Raw genomic sequence first — 6,590 nt, 5'->3', positions numbered from 1 at the left:
ATAAATCTATGCTTAATCTAGACACTATGAGATCCAGAGAAAAATCTTCATGTCATGGTAAATTCTGGTTGAGATACTTTTCTAGTCATCTTGGTGTGTGAATGGCTTCTAAGAGTACTCCTGTTATGAACTTCCTGATTTACCCTGTGTCATCACCCAAAATACAGAGCCAGAGATTTATTGCTAAATGGTCATATCCTATGACAGTTAGCACTGAGAAGAAAGTGGTTAACAGAGAAGAAACAAGATGTACAGACCCAGAGGCTTATGTGTGGAAAATTCTTAAAAACCTTATATAGCTTATATGTGAAAGGAAATTGATAGAGGCTTTCCCTCAAGGATTTATATCATATTACTATAATAATTTTTAACCTACAAGGAAATTTACTAAACTATCAGTAATATAAAAAAATAACAAGTTTGAATCAATCACCCTAGAAGAAAAACAGAATTATCACATTCTTTCTGCAGAAAATGATAGCACATTGTTCTATGAAAGGGTCCTTAAAGAAGGCAGCCAAAATACACAGAGAAGTATTATAGTCCCTTTTTGTAAATTAGTCAATCTGCTGATGCTCTGTTGTTAGGTGCCCACACATTAAGAATTGTTCTATCTTCCAGAGAATTTTCTCCTTTATCATTATACATATCACTCTTTACATAATGCTCCTGATAACTTGCATTATTTTGAATTCTGCTTTGTTTGAAAATAACACAGGCACTCCCACTTACATTTGGTTCATGTTATCCTAATTGGTTTTCCTCCATCCACTTATTTTTAATCTATATTTTTCTTTATATTTAAAGTAGGTGTTTTGTAGACAACATACAATTGGGTCTGTTTATCCACACTGATAACTCCTGTCTTTTAATTAGTGCATTTAGACCATATTAAAAATTATTATTTATGTAGTTGGATTAATATCAACAATTAATGCTTTCTATTTTTTTAATTTTCATTTATTTATTTTGAGAGGAGGGGAGGGGTAGAGAGAGAGGGTGAGACAGAATCCCAAGCAGGCTCCTCACTGTCAGGACAGAAGAGTCCGACCCCAGGCTAGATCTCACAAATCGTGAGCTCATGACCCGAGATGAAGTCAGATGCTTAACCAACTGAGCCACCCTAGGGCCCCCTACCATTACTGTTTTCTATTTGTTGTCCTTGTTTTTTGTTCCTATTTAGTCTTCTACTCTTTTTCTGCCTTTCATGGTTTTAACTGAATGTTTTATATTATACCATTTTTTTCCTTTCATATACTTTTCTTATTACTTTTTTATTGACTGCCCTACAGTTTGTAATACACATTTACAACTAATTCAATTCCACGTTCAAATAACACTATACTGCTTCATGGGTATAAGGGTACTTTATAATAACAAAATAATCCTAATTCTTCCTTTTTGTTCTTTGAATGATTGTTGTCATACATTTCACTTATACATATGCCTACAAAAGGTTACCTATCAAATGTAGTAACAATGCTGCTTTTATTATTTTGAACAAACTTTTATCTGTTTATTGTGTTGGTCCCATTTTATTGATGGTGATGTTCTCAGCTAGAAATGCCTGAGGCACTTGGCTGGACTCCTATAACTGATAGGGAGCTGCACAGACATGTCCCCCACTGGAGCCAATGTAGTGAATGAATCTGCTCTTCTGGCTTCTATTATGATCACAGAATGCTCTTCAGCAAAAATATCAGGGAACATCAGGGAACAAGAATTATTATTCATAGTTTCTGCAGGGTGCATGGCATGCTCAAGTGAGGGCATGAAGAAGTCAGAGTGAGATTGTGGGAAGAGAGAGGAGAGGACCCTTGGCTTTGCCTTTACTAGGGTCTGATGGTAGATTATCTGGGGTTTTGAGGGATTATTCATGATTTGCCAATTTGCAGCATGACAGTGAGAATTTCCCTTCCTCCACCTGGAAGGCTGGGACCAGCTGGATTGAGTATTTACCCTTCACGTGAAAGGATAGAACCAGCTGGGTTGGGTATTTTTTCTCCTCCAATGGAAAGCTAGAACTAACTGGGCTGGGTGTATCCCTTCCTCCACAAGGAAGAGTAGAACCAGCTGGTTGGTTATTTCCCTTCCCCCATGTCTATTAGACTCTGGTAAACCCTCAGAGCTTAGGTTTGGTTATATGGTTTCTCCTGAGGACAGGCTTACTAAGAACCAAATGTTCCCGTGTTTATCAAGTGGTTCTCACTCCCCTCCATGCCTGAAGCACAAAAGGATTTTTATTCAGTAATCACTGTAAGAATCCAGTAGAACTCTAGGGGTGATGCTTACAAAAGTGTGGGGGCTTCCTCATGAATGGGTCCCCTTCCAGTTTTTATCTAACAAACTTGTCTACCCTGAACTTCCAGCAACTCATCCATTACAGTTCAGGTTTCCATACCCAGACGCTCGTTCCTGAGAAGGTTTCTCCTCTGGTAAGTTGTAATTTTTTAATTTGTTGGTTGGTCTCTCCAGTTTTGGGAGTAGCAGTTTGCCCTGTGACTTCATTTCTCTTATGTGTTTAAGAATTGTTGATTTCATCTTTTATTTGTTGCTAAGACAGAGTGGTCACTTATAAGTTTCTTAAATGCTGGACTAGAATCTTTTTTTTCTTTTTCAATAGTTGAAATGCTTTGCTGTTATCTGATAATATTTAACAGTAGTAGAACCTTAGATTCACAAACAAGTGAAATTTCCCATAGATTTATTATACAGTGTGAAACTTAGCAGTAACACATTGTAAATTTGGAAGATATATTCAGGTTTGATCCAAACTAGAATCCCTGAAGAAATCATCTACAGTGAGCACTTTCCCCAGATCCTTGTGATTTAGGGTTGAAACATTGGTGAATAAAGTTATCATTTCCTTAAGTACTGAAGTTATGGTAATGCTTAACAGATACTTACCTTAGTTCCCCAAACTTGTGGGATACAAACAATAATAAAGCCAAAATATGTGTGCTTGAAAGGAAAATGACCCCTGTTTATTTAGTATGTAAACATGAGCAAGATATTTAATCTAAAATTTGGTTTCTCTACTTTCAAAATGGAGTTATCTAAATTACAGTATTTTTTGAAGGTTAAAATACTTATAATTTAAAAAGTGCCAAGTACTTTATACATATTTTATTTCCCTTTCTGTCTTACATTAATATAGTGCTTCTCCAAATGTCCTAATTATTCAAAATATTGGTTTGCTTGTTAAAACTTAGATTTCTGGGTCTACCTAAAAGTTACTAAATCAGAATCTTGAGTATGGGACCGAACATATGTGTGTTCTTTATAAAAGTCATTGAAAAAAATGCACTGTATTAAATTTCAGGTGAGCACAATCTGGCCTAATCAATACAAAGACGTGGAATAAATTTGGAATAAATTAGCAATGCAGAAACACCCTCAAAGGTAGATAAGGTGAAAGATTTGGGACTCAGTTGGGTTTTCTATATGTTGGTTATCATAAGAGTGTTTCTGTAGTTTAAGCTTCTTTGATGGAATTTTGTCTAAAGACTTATATGAAAGTTTAGACAATCTGACTATTTTCTGGAATAAAATACGAGACCTGATCGTACTGAAGTGTCTTCTGGAAAGAATTGCTCATTTACTTCCATCTTATTCCATTATGAATTAATGATTGAAAGTTATCCAAATAATAGATCACATACTTTGTAAATCTAGAAAATATTGTTGTTTTTTTAAATGTTCCACCAATTCTATTCTGATAATTCACCTGAAGGAATTCCTATCTCAGACACATACACAAACACACTAGTACTTTCTAAAACCCTAGCTCTGATGCTTGCAAAGTGTGTGACCACGGAACAATGATTTAACCTCTTAAAATAAGAAGTGTAGTATGTCAGAAATTAAAATCAGAATAAGTGTATTGAAAAATTATCTTGAGCATTACATCAGCTTATATTCTTAGGTACTGGTATATCATAGATGAGGTTCCTGCCCTGCATTTCAAACTAGTCCAAATGGTTAAAGGTAATTTTTGCATGGAATTCTATTTCAGATCAATGAAGGGTAACTTCAGGCCCATAGTTTTTAAACTTTTACACAGTTCTGTAATACATAGAGGATATCTTCTTGAGGATGATTAAAGACCTCTTCTAATCGGAGTTTAAAGATATTTAAATTTCTTTTATATTTACATACAAGCTGTTGAACAGCTCTCTATCTACAAATTTGTTCATTTTATATCTGCAACGTAATTCATAATAGCAGTTTAAAGTAGAATTCAAAACTAAACATAAAAGTAAAGGAAAAGGTAAAATGGGCAAAGCTGAAAATTCTTTGTTTTTAAAAAGCAAAACTTCATTATGTTCCTAGGAAGTTCATTCAAAGTAAGTAAATTTAAAGATGGTAAGCTCATTCAAAGTCAGGAAGAAATTCTCTAAGCAACTGAAATAGCAAAGACTCTTTTATGTGTATTATAAAAAAGGAAAATTGGATCAGTATTCTGATTACAAATTTATAAATAATATAAATATGCTTAAAAATCCAGATAACATATGCATGTGAAGGATATAATAAATATAAAGAATATAGTAGAAAGTACATAAAAGCAATGTAGAGCCACTTACTATTAATTATTAAATACCATTAAGAGTTTAATATAAATTTTCATTTTATTATATATGTGTGTGTATATGTGTATATATACATATATACACATACATAAATATATATATTTCCGGAACTTTTTTTAAAACATAATTCAATATAAAATGCAGAATTAAGTTCAAAATCCATATTGGTATGTGATTACACTGCTTTAACCCATTCGTCATGTATCATGGCCCAAACTCTTACAATGTATAAAATAGCAAAATTTTCTTCTATATATATATATATATATATATATATATATATATATATAACATTCTATTTAATAGCATATATATATATATAACATTCTATTTAATAACATTCAATTTAATGCTATATAACATTCTATTTAATAAATGCACCATACTTTAATTTTAATTTTAATTACATTTAATTTTCTTAGACAATTGTCTGTGTTTGTCAATTGAAGTTGATTTTAAGTTTTCCATATTAGAAATAGTTTTCCAAATTAGAAATATTTCCATATTAGAAATAGAAATTTTCCATTCTATTGTTTCCTTAAAATAAATAAATAAATAATTGTCTGGCCAATAGTTGTTTGTATTTAAGTTTAAATAGACATTGCAGATGATTTTAGTAAATTTAGTAACAGAAAGGTAGGCACATTCAAAATATCACATATGATAGAGTATAGATATAGAATTATTTGTGTTTAAGTGTGTAGTTGTCCTTTAATTTTTTTAAGTTTATTTATTTTGAGAGAGAGCCTGCAGGGGGGTGGGGGAGGGGCAGAGAGGAGGGAGAGAGAGAATCACAAGGAGGCTGTGTGTAGTCAGTGCAGAGGCCGATTCCACAAACCGTGAGATCATGACCAGAACTGAAATCAAGACATCAATGCTTAACAGACTGAGTGACCCAAGCCCTCCTGTAGTTGTATTTTAAAAAGAAATGCAGTAAAAATGATCACCCAAGTGTGCATTATCTACTCTGGGTGACAGGATTTTAGGTGATCTTTTCTTCCAGCTGTTATTATTAAATTAAACAAGTATTATATATTTATAAAATATTTGTATAATATGTTTAGAAAATCACATACAAAAGCACACTTGTAATTTGCTGAATTAGAGAAATGATAAAAGGAAAGAGAGAAATCATTTGAACAAATTATGGAAAAAATGAAACAAAACCAGCTTCATTGTAATAATGATACAATAAGATACCAACAAATTTCAATACAATAGAGTTTTGTGTATTTTCAATGGTTTAATGCATATTTATTTTAAAATACATATTGCCAGGCTTTTTCCATTATTAATTTACATTTGTACCAAAATAGCATAAGTAAATTTGTTCTTCAACTTGGGTACTGTTATTCCACTTTGTTTCTTCTATTTTGCAAGATGAAGCATTTTTTTTTTCAAAGCAACCCAAATGTATAACATTGAAGAGTAAAAGAATAAACTATGATATTTGGCGTAGTGTATATTCTGTCTCAAATGCAAAAAAAAAAAAAAAAAAGATTTACACAAATGTCACAGTATAGGTGAATGTTGGCAATACGAAACAAACCAAGACTATTACATGAAGCATTCTGCCCTTTTTATAAAGTTAATAACAAGAGCATATACATGTAACATATTTTAAAATAAGAGCTAGCTGACTATGGGATTTCTGACTGGGCTTTGTTTCTGTAGAGAAAAGGTCGGCATATGTGATGGTGTGGTGGCACAGGGCACCAAATGGTCAGCTGTTAGATATGGGTTACTGATAGATGTCACTTTGGTTTTGTATTATGAATTTTTCATTATCAAATACATTACATAACCATTCGTGGGCCATTAGTGGAAAAATTATAAATATGTAACAAGAACCAAGGATTGTGATTAATAGGATATCCACAAGAGAATAATCTTATTTTGTGATTTTAATATTTACTTCAATGGTTATGCTTGAGTTTCTTATCTTTTCAAATACTATGTGGCCCTTTTCATTCTCTTTTGTCTTTTGCTTCTCCATTG

At 32.4% G+C, this 6,590-nt stretch overlaps 1 long non-coding RNA gene across 1 annotated transcript in view; it reads left to right on the top strand.

Moving 5' to 3' along the window:
* The first annotated feature begins 366 nt into the window (after nt 1–366).
* Nucleotides 367–6,590, top strand: part of LOC123379207 — a 263,127-nt gene continuing 256,903 nt past the window's right edge. Inside the window, exons 1-2 of the long non-coding RNA XR_006583415.1 lie at nt 367–2,256; nt 2,370–2,435. This is a non-coding gene — a long non-coding RNA (uncharacterized LOC123379207). The remainder of the gene's footprint in view (nt 2,257–2,369; nt 2,436–6,590) is intronic.

This window comes from Felis catus, chromosome A1 (genome assembly GCF_018350175.1).
Source record: "Felis catus isolate Fca126 chromosome A1, F.catus_Fca126_mat1.0, whole genome shotgun sequence".
In the NCBI taxonomy this organism is placed as follows: domain Eukaryota; kingdom Metazoa; phylum Chordata; class Mammalia; order Carnivora; family Felidae; genus Felis; species Felis catus.
This window is presented reverse-complemented; position numbering and strand designations above follow the sequence as displayed.